This window comes from Periplaneta americana, chromosome 13 (genome assembly GCF_040183065.1).
Source record: "Periplaneta americana isolate PAMFEO1 chromosome 13, P.americana_PAMFEO1_priV1, whole genome shotgun sequence".
In the NCBI taxonomy this organism is placed as follows: domain Eukaryota; kingdom Metazoa; phylum Arthropoda; class Insecta; order Blattodea; family Blattidae; genus Periplaneta; species Periplaneta americana.
The window spans coordinates 11,959,771-11,973,790 of NC_091129.1; the positions used below are offsets into that span (position 1 = coordinate 11,959,771).

General features: G+C 38.1%; 1 protein-coding gene across 5 annotated transcripts in view; it reads left to right on the forward strand.

The window, feature by feature from the left end:
• Positions 1-14,020, forward strand: part of Ald1 (fructose-bisphosphate aldolase) — a 227,935-nt gene that overhangs the window by 118,000 nt on the left and 95,915 nt on the right. For 4 of the 5 annotated variants that reach the window (XM_069842918.1, XM_069842919.1, XM_069842921.1 and 1 more), the window contains exon 2: positions 1,639-1,686. The gene's annotated coding sequence lies outside the window, so the exon portion shown is untranslated. Of the gene's footprint in view, positions 1-1,638; positions 1,687-12,944; positions 13,117-14,020 lie in introns of those variants that run through there. The other variant, XM_069842922.1, reaches the window with a different exon arrangement.

Sequence of the window (14,020 nt, forward strand, 5' to 3'; positions counted from 1 at the left end):
CGACCTAGTCCTTTACACTCGACAAAATATAGACAATTACTCATTAATAGCCAATATACATGATCATGAAATTAGAAATAGTGAACAAATTAATGTCCCATACTGTAGATTACATAAAACTAGTACAAATTTTAGTCATGTGGATGAAATTATATAATAAGCTTCCCAGCCAATATTATAAGTTACCAACCAATAGTTTCAAAGCTAGATTTTATAATTGGCTTTGAATTAATCCTTTCTACTTTGTAGATGAGTTTCTTAACATAAATTCGTACGATTTTTTTAAATAAATAAAGTTATTTACATTTAGTTACAATTATTACATTAAGAGTGAACTGTTGTAATTAATTTTAGAGTTTGAAAATGTTTTGTGATGTCATTAAATTAAAGTTTTCAATTATGTGTATTTTCAAATGTATGTTTTTTGTGACGAAGCCTGTCACTGTATGTTTAATGGCTTAATAAATTAAATTGAATTGAATGCTACATAAATTTCATTCGGATTGGATTGTTTAGCTATATTTAAGAGTTCTTTGAAATTAAGTTTTTTTTTTTCGATAACTTAAAACATATTTTTTTAATGTATATTTAAAAAAAAGCTGTCATATGCAAAAGTGTGAATATTTTTTCACACATATTAGGAGGCATATGTTAAAATCTGAGTAATGGAGAATCTCATATCTTCAATATAATTAGTCTATATAAAAAAGGTACGTTTTCAGAAAATTTAACATGTGGTATGAACGAGTCTTAAAACATATCAGTATGATTGCTCGTTACTAATAAAAATTCTATATACAGACGTTTAACTGTCTTATACAATGAGTAGCTCGTTTATAAGTCGTGTGTAAATTCCTTACTAATAATCACTACATACGTCGTGTATAACAGTATAACTGTTACACAGCTACGTCATAGTTTCGTCATTACTTCGTTACGAAAAGTATTAGAATATCTGAGATTCTCTATTGCATCCGGTAGAGCGCTCTAGTGTGCCGTGTTAAGTATCGATAGTACAACTGGCTCTGATCGATTACCACGCTATATTTTGGTCACAGAGTACAAGCTACAGCAATATTATTCTTATTATTCTGTGCTCTTTGGTTTGTTTTTCTGTGGTTACAAGGAATCCATCATCATAAAATGACAGTCGATACGAACAGCTGTTAGAGGGGCGGCCATTTTTTTCTCTATATACAACGCTTAAACAAGGGGTTTCGTGTATATAACTACTGCAAAGCAATTCCCATTGCATAGTTACAGATTGTTTATACATCCATCGCTTATGCATGGTTTATTAGTAACGTTTTCTGTCTCAACGCTGCATAAGTCTCGTATAAAAACTATACACGGTTTATTAGTAAGACCGTATGTGTAATAAGGATCTGTGCAAAATTTGAATCAAAAATTGGGTTTGTATTTTTTGAGAAAAGTACATTAAAGTTTGGAGAACGTCGTTTTGATAAAAAGCGCTATAAAGATAAAAGCTGTTATTGGTACTATGTAGTCCACCATGCTTCAGAAAATGTCATTTAAAGGGCGTAAATGATAACTTTAAGAAACTATATATTCTGATTCAGTAAACATGACAAATTTAATTGAATTGAAAGTGAAAAATGTCTTTTTTTTTTGTTTCAGGCTTCAACCTCAGCTTAAAAATTCAGAAAGAGACAGCTTACTGTTCTGGTAAGTTTAAACCTACTTTAGAACAATTGAAGTTATTCATTAGTTGCACTAATTGAGGACAGACTTCAGATTAGGGAGGCAAACAAAACCAAATATAGTTACACGAGAAACAGGAAAGAGCTGAAAATAAAGGATTGCATATAAAACGTGCATTTTAAAGTAACAATTGAAGTTCGATATTAGAAATGTATACAAAAATGTCCTTGCAGAAGAAATTTTAAAACTTTACGTGAAATTCCTTTAATCATAGTTACATAACCAAATTAGTACATTAAAAGGACTGAATATTTAGCTTATATATTGACGGTACTGCAGTTAATAAACTGAAAAAGTAAAATGCAATTATTTAAATTTCATTCTATCATTACAATACTTTGGAGAGTTGAATACGGTCATTAAAATATCAAAATGTGTTGCAGTATTCAAACCATACTAACTGTAGGAGCATAACAGAATAAAAGTGTTTAAAATCCTAATCTGGACACAGCCTGAAACACTCTTCCAACAGTCCACACCTGTGGGGTAACGGTCAGCGCGTCTGGCTGCGAAACCAGGTGGCCCGGGTTCGAATCCCGGTCGGGGCAAGTTATCTGGTTGAGGTTTTTCCCGGGGTTTTCCCTCAACCCAATACGAGCAAATGCTGGGTAACTTTCGGTGCTGGACCCCGGACTCATTTCACCGGCATTATCACCTTCATATCATTCAGACGCTAAATAACCTAGATGTTGATACAGCGTCGTAAAATAACCCAATAAAATAAAATAAAATTCTTCCAACATAGTTGCTGTAATATTAGAGCGGCTGTAATCCGTTATTTCAATTAAAGCACTCCCTGGAATAACAACTTGACGTATATTGCGTCATTCTTTCGTTTCCAGCATATATGGAATCCTTAATAACACAACTCCTTCCTGACACAATATTATTTCTCTGCAACAATTTTATTTTATTGGGTTATTTTACGACGCTGTATCAACATCTAGGTTATTTAGCGTCTGAATGATATGAAGGTGATAATGCCGGTGAAATGATTCCGGGGTCCAGTACCGAAAGTTACCCAGCATTTGCTCGTATTGGGTTGAGGGACAAACCCCAGAAAAAATCTCAACCAGGTAACTTGCCCCGACAGGGAGTCGAACCCGGGCCACCTGGTTTCGCGGCCAGACGCGCTGACCGTTACTTCACAGGTTTGGACCTCTGCAACAAAGACAGCGCCCTCTAGAAACATTTGAATGTTGTGCTGCACAGTACTGTTATATGAGATCCGAAATGTTTGGTGCTATCTATCTCAAATTCAAGATTTTTTAGTTAAATTCTTGTTTAAATCTGTGGATATTCATACATCTTAACTTAATAACTCGCCAGACAAAGAAACTCTAAGTGGATCAGGTCTGGTAAGTGGGGGGGGGGACCCAAAGACTTGGCGACCCACTACCAATCCATCTACCAGGAAAGGCATGATTCAGGTACTCCCGAACAACTATGGCAAAATAGAGTAGGTACCCATCCTGTTGAAAAAATGGGTGTGGCTGTGTCATTTTTGTTATTATTTTAAGTGTAATTTTATTTAAGTATAAATTTAATACAGGATTTGAACTTATTTCTTATGCTTTAAAAACATTATACTTTTCTTTAAGGTTTTTAACTTTATCGACACTGCCGTCGACTTAAATCGACAGATCTAAACGAGGTCTTTTGTTTGGCACCAAAATTAGCGCGCTAGCATATCGAAGTCGCGAGATATACTGCCCGGAAATTTTCACTCTCGCCCGAAATGCTTATCAGTCGTGATCTTTTGTTTGGCATCAAAATTAGCGCGGTAGGATATTGGAGTCGCGAAATATACTACCCGGAAATTTTCGCTCACGCTCAAAATGGCCATCAGTCGCCGCTAGATGCCCTTTTCAATGAGACGCGTTGCTTATATATCCTCTGATTTTTTCGGGGAGTATGAGCCGAAAAATTTTGAATTCATTTATTACTTATTTTTGACTTGTCACCAACAAATATTTTATAATGTTCACTTTTATGGCTTAAATCGACAGATCTAGACGATATCTTTTTTTGGCACGAAAATCAAAGCGATAGTTATCGGAGTCGCGAGATACACTGCCCGAAAATTTTCGCTCACACCCAAAATTGTCGCCAGTCGCGATCTTTCTTTTGGCGCTAATATATCAGAGTCGCTTAGTTATATTGCACGGAAGTGTTCTCTCATGCCCAAAATGTCTGCCAGTTGCCAAGGACCCCATCTGCGTCTCGCGCAGGTACACCAACTCAAGGTCATGCTCGCATCGTAGTGGTATACCCGATCGAACGAGATCACATTTATTTTAATCGTGTTATTTATTAGTCGGGAAGTTATACTGTCGAAATGGATGACTCTGCTAACGTTACATCGAGGTTGCAGGTTACTTTTACATCCTGTTGCCCCATTTATCATTCTGATTTTGAAGACGTTATTCGCTTTAAAACACCAATATGCATAATTCCATCATTTACGTAGTGTTGCTCCAAAAACTGTTCCAGCATCTCGAAGTAACCTGGAGACTTGTACTTTTTCAGATTTTCTATCGCAATTTCGACTTTAGAAAGTGTGGTTCGGGTATAAATGGCTCAGCAGTTTGTATTTCTGAGGAAAATATGACATTAGAGAAAACTGTTTGTTTTGGTGTCCCATACAACCTCCCGAAGTTCGTCGGTTTAATTACTTTTCACCCTGTATACAACTATGTCATGTTTGTCCAAGTCTGCCAGGTGGCCTGAGTGCCATTCGATATTCTGACGCTGACATGTAGGCCATCCTGCCTCAGCTCTGTTAGTGCCATATCCCTCGTTCATATGAGTACCTGATAAGCCCTAAGGCTCGAACCCTCAAGCCTTTCCCATATAGCAATGGCGGGCATTCCTGCGGCATTGCCGCAGTGATGTCAGACCTCAGCGAAGCATCAAACTTACCCCCTACCTTCTCCTTCCCCCACTCCGTGAAAATACTGCGCGTGTACGTGGCGGATTATACTGGGCTGCTGTACTTCGGAGCTTCATTAGTGATACAATGTCTTCCGCAGAATCATATGAATCGAGAGGATATCACACTTACAAGAAAGGCGGTTCTTTCATTTCTCACGTTTAGGATCAGTTACAAATATTCAGGACGCGAACTTAAATATGTCCATTCTTAAATAGATCACCTGTTATACGAGTTCAAAGAACACAAATTCATTGATTTTCAAGGGATGGAGAAAGATTTCAATATTTTTGCCACTCTTTTTCATGTTTAAATTGAAAATGTTATCCCAGAATTGCAGTTAGAGGTACTGGATTTGCAGAATGATAGTCTCTTGAAAGCAGAATGTGAAGGTCTGCTGGGGGTTAAATTTTTTTAAAAGATGTCCAGCACTACATATCCACTGCTTAGACAGTTTGCTTCAAAAATAATGAGTACCGTCATTTTCCATAACTATGCTCTTGGAACTTAACTATTTTCCACGATACAACTAATCAAATTTTGTACTACATAACGTAGTACCTCGTTTATCTATATTCTTGCTGTACTGTAGTTTGAATTCAAGTCACTGCAGCTATCTACGAACGGTCTATGTTACTTCTACAATGATCTTTGAATGGTTGTATCGTGGACCATAGTTGTGTTCCAGGACCATAGATATGGGAATGACGGTATGTATTCATCAACCTACCAGTGCGAACAGCTGTTTTCTAAAATGAAATTGATAAAGTCCAGCCACAGATCCTGCTTAAGCGATGCTCATCTCCTTGCGCAACTGAAAATAGCATGCAAAGGTAAAGGTAAAGGTATCCCCGTAACATGCCATGAAGGCACTTGGGGGGGCATGGAGGTAGAGCCACATGCTTTCCATGACCTCGGCACTAGAATGAGGTGGTGTGGTCGGCACCACGCTCTGACCGCCTTTTACCCCCGGAAAAGACCCGGTACTCAATTTTATAGAAGGCTGAGTGAACCTTGGGGCCGTTCTGAAAGTTTGGCAACGAGAAAAAATCCTGTCACCACACAGATATAAATTCCAATTTCGAAGATATTGCTTTGAAAAATGAGTAATTAAATATCACGTGAATGAACTCTTCTAATTACATATGGTAGGTAGGAGTGTAGTGGCACAACTATCTGTAAATCCGTCACTGCACTGTAGAGTGTAACCCCTCCCACAGTATGTAGTTGCCATTTAAATCCTGTCTTGAGGGTTGCGTTCATTTTGCCCACCACTGCCATATAGCTCGAAAACCCATACTACCCCTCAACACCTCAGTCCATTTTTACTATTGCAGATGATAGATGGAATGAGGAGAAAGAGAAAAGTATTTGTGTAATGACAGTGGTACGGAAGCACTCCCGAGGAAACTTTTGCAACGTCTGCTTTTTGCTATTTTTTTTTTCATCTCAAATTCTATCACGACCTCGTCGGGGATCGAATCAGGCCGCCTGGGTGCAAGAGCATCGCTAGCGTGCCTGAGGCAGAGATGCTGCAATTTCCTCCCTTACATAACGCCACTTCTCCTCCGCTTGTGCGACTATTGTTTCTGTAACAGACTATGTCTGATTGATATTCATGACGCGGGTGCGACGTCATTTCTTTCAGGTGTGGTGAGACTTTTTTTAACTTGAGAACGAACTTTGCCCTTTAGAGAACTAAAATAAGTTAAAAATCCGTAATATTTCCTGCGCGATGGAATCTAGCTGTTAATCTTGAGTTCTTTAACGACATTATTATTTAAATAAAACATGAGTGCCATTCTGTAGAAACTAAAGTAGGAATTCTAATTCGACTTGAAACTTTTTCTATCCATTTCTAATATCAATAAACATAGTTACAGTACAGAAAATAAATAAGCAGGCGAGGTACTTGTAATGGTTCTGGTCATAGTTCTGGGTTCAGTTTCGCCTAGTCGTAGATCTTTTTCTTGCGTCATTGTTGCTTGGCTTGGTTTCGTGCTGACCCTGTATCATTATATGTTCATCTGTTAGGTTAAAAGACGCTCAAGTATGGACATGGGTAAACCTTGCTATGTACAGTAGAACCTCTATTATCCGTGGTAATGAAGGGGGTGGACTGAACGGTTAATCGAAAAAATCTGATAATCCGTATCATAAAACATTTTCGTAAATTAAGCAAATAATACTTGTATATATTTTGATGTACCGAAGAACATATATTTCCATGCAGATATTCTGCGTCATCATATGATGAAAGAGTGATGGAACGGAGAAAAATTCTCTCCGGCGCCGGGATTTGAACCCGGGTTTTCAGCTCTACGTGCTGATGCTTTATCCACTAAGCCACGCCGGATACAATCCCGACGCCGGTTAGAATCGTCTCAGATTAAGCTCCATCTCTTGGGTTCCCTCTAGTGGCCGCCCTCTGCACTACGTCATAGATGTCTATGAACGCAGGACCGAAGTCCATACATGTGTTGAGGTGCACTCGAATGAGTGACTGGTTGGCCGGGATCCGACGGTATAGGCGCCGTCTTAAATCACAAAGTGATTTATTACGCATATCATATATATTTTGATGTACCGAAGTACATATGATATTTCCATGCAGATATTCTGCGTCATCATATGATGAAAGAGTGATGGAACGGAGAAAAATTCTCTCCGGCGCCGGGATTTGAACCCGGGTTTTCAGCTCTACGTGCTGATGCTTTATCCACTAAGCCACGCCGGATACAACCCCGACGCCGGTTAGAATCGTCTCAGATTAAGCTCCATCTCTTGGGTTCCCTCTAGTGGCCGCCCTCTGCACTACGTCATAGATGTCTATGAACGCAGGACCGAAGTCCATACATGTGTTGAGGTGCACTCGAATGAGTGACTGGTTGGCCGGGATCCGACGGTATAGGCGCCGTCTTAAATCACAAAGTGATTTATTACGCATATCATATATATTTTGATGTACCGAAGTACATATGATATTTCCATGCAGATATTCTGCGTCATCATATGATGAAAGAGTGATGGAACGGAGAAAAATTCTCTCCGGCGCCGGGATTTGAACCCGGGTTTTCAGCTCTACGTGCTGATGCTTTATCCACTAAGCCACGCCGGATACAACCCCGACGCCGGTTAGAATCGTCTCAGATTAAGCTCCATCTCTTGGGTTCCCTCTAGTGGCCGCCCTCTGCACTACGTCATAGATGTCTATGAACGCAGGACCGAAGTCCATACATGTGTTGAGGTGCACTCGAATGAGTGACTGGTTGGCCGGGATCCGACGGTATAGGCGCCGTCTTAAATCACAAAGTGATTTATTACGCATATCATATATATTTTGATGTATCGAAGTACATATGATATTTCCATCATCATATGATGACGCAGAATATCTGCATGGAAATATCATATGTAGTTCGGTACGCTAAAATAATATATATGATATGCGTAAATCACTTCGTGATTTAAGACGGCGCTTATTCGTCGGATCCCGGCCAACTAGTCACTCCTAACGAGTGCACCTCAGCACATGTGTGGACTTCGGTCCTACGTTCATAGACATCTATGACGTAGTGCAGAGGGCGGCCACTAGAGGGAACCCAAGAGATGGAGCTTAATCTGAGACGATTCTAACCGGCGTCGGGGTTGTATCCGGCGTGGCTTAGTGGATAAAGCATCAGCACGTAGAGCTGAAAACCCGGGTTCAAATCCCGGCGCCGGAGAGAATTTTTCTCCGTTCCATCACTCTTTCATCAAATAATACTTGGTTTCATAATTTGAAATTCCTACCATGCTGCAACTATTGGTGTCTTCATACTACACAGTATACAATGTTATGCTGGTTATAAATAATGAAAACAGTGAAATACAATAATACGTACTACTTTGTTTTATTCTATTAAATTGCTCATATTTCTAATGCCGATCTTGTATTCTGATGCGCTATGAGCCACAGTTTTTCCTTTCCCAAACAGCTCAACACGTTTTCTTTGGACATTTTGCACAGAATGACTAAATGATGCACAGGTTTGCAGTTGTGTGAAAGTTATTGGGGTCATTTCTTTCAAAGTTGATAGTGACTATTTTACAAGGTGTGAAAAAACCTCCTCCCAAAAGGTATACCTTATTTTATTTCATGGAGTGCAGTTTCATAGAAAGGACTTTGCCGACCGACCTTCTACTGCCCCGTAGTAATTGGTTGTCATAAATAAATGTCTTCCTCACTGTGACGGAAATCTTGTCTTATCCTGTCAGTAACCAATCACAACTTTCGTTCAGAAGAATTGACAGTCTCCCGTCAAATCCACGTGGAGGCAGAGTTGTCGTATCTTTTCCGAATTCCAAGAATCCCGTCAGTTTCACTGCATAATTTCGAGGGTCGTCAGGATTGTGGCAACTGTGCAATGTTGGGACGAGGGGACAGGATGGAATTGTCAGAGTTGTTTGTGTAGGAAGTCATAAATCTGTAAGTGGGTGTTCAAAGGAGCCACCGAACTGCACTCCTTGAAATAAAATAAGTTATAGCATTCCTACTACATACTGTGTAACGGTAAAGACTGGTAATAAACTTCCGTAGAAAAAATGCGTGTTAACATATTGTACAGTGCTTAGTATTTTTTTCAGCAAAAAAAAAAATAGCGAGAGAGAGACAGTCGGATAATCCACCAATCGGTTAATAGGGTGACGGATAATCGAGGTTCTACTGTATTTCAAAATCGCCGAAGGAGAAAATAAGTATATTAGATGATGATTATTTTTTACTGGTGTGTTATGCCTTCTCTCATACATAGTCTTTAAGATATTCTTGGGTCTTAATGCAATGTTTAAGTCTACATTACGATAATCTTTGTTGTTTAATTTTAACTTAAAACGCCGGTACAACTGTAACATATATTGCCCTGAATGAAATGTTTAAGCCTATATTACATTAATCTATGCTATAAAATTTAACTTAATATAGGGGAATATGGGGCAGGACGGGGTAGGGGGGCAGGACGGGGTATAGCTTCTATCTTCCCAACAAGTAGTGCAATCTACCGAATTTTTTTTTAGAACTTCAACTCATGTAAATATATCATCACACAACACTTACTGCCATTCCTTGCATCTGTTGTATGTTATTCGGTTGCTGCATCATATTGTATCATTCATTTGCAACTTTAAAGTGTTCTCTTGTCACACGTAACTAGAAATGAGATTTATTTAATCTATTTTAATGTCATATTATAGAGTGCTTACCTGGCTTTTAATTCCGAAACTTTCTTAAATTTCGTGCGTTATTTTTCCTGCCAATACCTCATAACTTAGAAATTGTGACTGTGGGGCAAAACGGGGTGGGGCATAACAGGGCAGTACATCCTGCCCCACGTCATATTTAATTAAATTTTACCTCCTGTAATGGGTTGTTCGTTCTGTTGTTTGTCAGAAGAAGGTTGGATTAGATGCGTATCATGTCTGAAATGGGCTCACAATTGTTGAGCAGGAGTAGACAGTGAAGACGAGGATGCCACGCACATTTGCGTATTTTGCGAATGACTTTTTCTCAAGTAAACTTGTAAAATGTTGTAGTATTCACACTTTCAGTATATAATTTTTGTCACTTTTGCCATTTCATTATTACAAAAATGGATACCCCATTTTGCTCCATACGTGGGGCAGAACGGGACAAAACACACATTTCGAAAAACTAATTTATTTTAAGGTTATAATGACCGGATTTCACTCGAAGTGCATATTTTTTTACTTGTTTACAGTGTAATAGAAGAATTATGTCACAAAACCCATACATTTACATTATTTGATCTATACTAATAATAAATCTGTAGCCGAAATTTTTCTGGTAATTTTCGATTTTCCAAAAATAATTGGTCCTAACATATATAATTAACCACCTTGAAACCGAAAATCGCTTTTTTGACATTTTTGTTTGTATGTCTGTCTATGTATGTATGTTTGTTACCTTTTCACGCGATAATGGCTGAACCGATTTCGATGAAAATTGGAATATAAATTAAGTTCGTTGTAACTTAGATTTTACGTTATATGGCATTCAAAATGCATTATTTAAAAGGGGGGTTATAAGGGGGCCTGAATTAAATAAACCGAAATATGGCGCTTATTATTGATTTTTGTGAAAAATGTTACATAACAAAAGTTTCTTTAAAAATCATTTCCGATAAATTTTACTCTTTTAAAAATTTTGATAGGACTGATATTTAATGAGATAAATGAGTTTCAAAATTAAAATAACTGCCGTCTAAGGCGGTGTAATGAAATAAACAAATGAATTCGTCTATAAGGGGCCTTGGTCAACAACAATCGAAAGCTATGAATCATAGCCTACAGAGAATATTTCTGTGTTTGTATGAAGTAATATCGGAAGCTAAATTAACCGATTTGTGTAATTAATTATTATTTCGGCATTGGAAAGTGTAGTTTCGCTATATGGACATAATCCTATAATGTTATTACAGTAACTTCTGAGTGAATTGAGGACAGGTAAGATTAAAATAGCTTCTTATGCACAAACAACTTGATAGGCTATTCTGTGTATTCGTTTCCTGTATTTCTTAAAATAATGTTTATCTCAGATAATTAAAGAACTACAAGAGTGTATTGATTTAGTATGCAGTAATAATATGTTAGCTTAGCATTCCATTATTTTATAATCCAAATTTTAACTATGCTCAATTGAATCGTGTTAAAATACATAAAATACATATGCATTAAATGCAATGCAAAAAAATTGGGTAATGAGCCAAGCAGATTATGTTGCGCTGTTGTAAAATAAAATTTGTTCCTCCCGAGATTCAAGAGCCCCCATAACAAATTAAAAACTTACTTATCGGTGTACATCCGTTATCAACACATTTTTATATAATATAATATAATATAATATAATATAATATAATATAATATAATATAATATAATATAATATAATATAATATAATATAAGTTATTTAAGTTATTTAAAGGGTTCACAACCATAGTGGGCCAAGTGCCATTTACTGAATACGTAGAAAACAAGGGTTAAAATTAAGTTATTACCATAATTCAATGGAAACCTATAACAAGTAAAATAAAATATTCACATTAAATCTAAATGATGTCAATCTTCATTAAACTATGGTTGCATGTAATAGAAATTAAGACACACGTTAAGGGAATTGTCATTGCACCAAATGAGTGTCTCTGGACCAAAATGATCGCATTTTAATTATTTGGATGCAATTTAAATTAAGTAACATATTAAACGATTTATCCTTCTATCAAACACGAATATTCCCTGGATCAAATTCCCTATTTTAATTATGTAATTACTTTATGTTTATTTCTAACGGGTGCAGCGGAGCGCATGGGTACGGCTAGTACAAAATAAAAGCATTCAAACATCAACTATCCCGTCCTGCCCCATGTTCCCCTACCGGTACTGCTATAACACAGCTACTGTCCTTGCGTACAAGTGTACTTTCCACTGAAATCACATTCTAAATTGACTCACGTGACAGTTAATTACTTAACGAGGCCCTTTTATTTAAGTTATTTTAAACAGTTCTATAACATTACGTAGACGTCCAATTCCTAACAGAAATTAATGTTTTCAGAAAAGAGCTAAGACAGCCCAGCCATTAGCTGGCGAATAAAAGCTGGTGGGGGAAACCGGGATACGACGTAGGCAAATGGACGACAGTATCTGTGCGAAAATGATTCAATATTGAAAGCTCTTTCGTCACTGGAAAACTCGAACATGTTTTTGGAACGTACTGTTTTCTAAGACTACTATGACTGTATATGCGGTCTTGGATCTGTGTGAAGGACGGTTGAACTTCATTAGTAGAAGGGGTGGGAGTGAAGTACATTAAAAAACTCGGGTACAATAAAAATTGAAGTAAAAATAAAATGATGTCCCTGTAGTACTTCCAAACTGTCTTTATTTTAACTCTTTCTGAAATCTCATATTTTGGAAGAATTAAAAGGAAGAGAAGGCATTTGGACTTGGGATTAATTGTAACCATAATCTGTACGCCGCATGTAAATTTTACATGAAGACGGACTCCGGAATTTCCGCGAGCGTTACGAAGAACTGCGCCAGCCGTGCTCTTGCTGCAGTTGTTGACGTTTGATGGAGATGTTCCATTATTACTCTGAGGCTGCTCTGGTTTTGGCGTATCCTCTGTTAGGGCAGAGGGGTGGTAGGGGGTTGAAGCTCCCGGTCTCTGCATTGCGGCGGCGGACGATATCATAGGGGGTGCGCGAGAGCCGAGGTAGTGGGGTTGACGTCGTCGCTAGCTGCAGTCGGCGCTTGGCGTCCGATCTCGCCGGTCGCGTCCGGTTTCCGACCGGAGGACCTGCACGGGTCAGGGGTCGGGGTTTCTTCTTGACACACAAGTGCTCCAACGGTTTGCTTGTGCTACTTGGTGCTGGAGCGTGCCATGACCCTCTTCGGCTTCATGTCGGGGTAAGTCTTTTGTAAGCGTCATAAATTTTTGATGATGTCCTTTGTCACAGGATCGTGTTGATACAGATTCCATTACATTGTGTCACTAAGGTCATGTTTATCGTATTACTTTTAAGGGGAGAGGACGGTATTTTTTTTAACTTCTTTCCTATTTGGTTCGATTATTTAGAATGTGTCTCAGTGAAACTTACAGCAGAGTCCGTTTAGGCCAGTTTCTGTCCGATGCTTTTCCAATTCACTGCGGGCTAAAGCGAGGAAATGCACTATCACCTTTACTTTTTAACTTTGCTCTAGAATATGCCATTATGAAAGTTCAGGATAACACAGAGGGTTTGGAATTGAACGGGTTACATCAGCTTCTTGTCTATGCGGATGACGTGAATATGCTAGGAGAAAATCCACAAACTATTAGGGAAAACGCGGAAATTCTAGTTGAAGCAAGTAAAGCGATAGGTTTGGAAGTAAATCCCGAAAAGGCTTAAATATATGATTATGTCTCGTGACCAGAATATTGTACGAAATGGAAATATAAAAATTGGAGATTTATCCTTCGAAGAGGTGAAAGAATTCAAATATCTTGGAGTAACAGTAACAAATAGGCTATAAATGACACTCGGGAGGAAATTAAACGCAGAATAAATATGAGAAATGCGTGTTATAATTCGGTTGAGAAGCTTTTGTCATCTAGTCTTCTGTCAAAAAATCTTAAAGTTAGAATTTATAAAACAGTTATATTACCGGTTGTTCTGTATGGTTGTGAAACTTGGACTCTCATTTTGAGAGAGGAACAGAGATTGAGGGTGTTTGAGAATAAGGTTCTTAGGAAAATATTTGGGGCTAAGAGGGATGAAGTTACAGGAGAATGGAGAAAGTTACACAACGCAGAGCTGCACGCATTTAATAC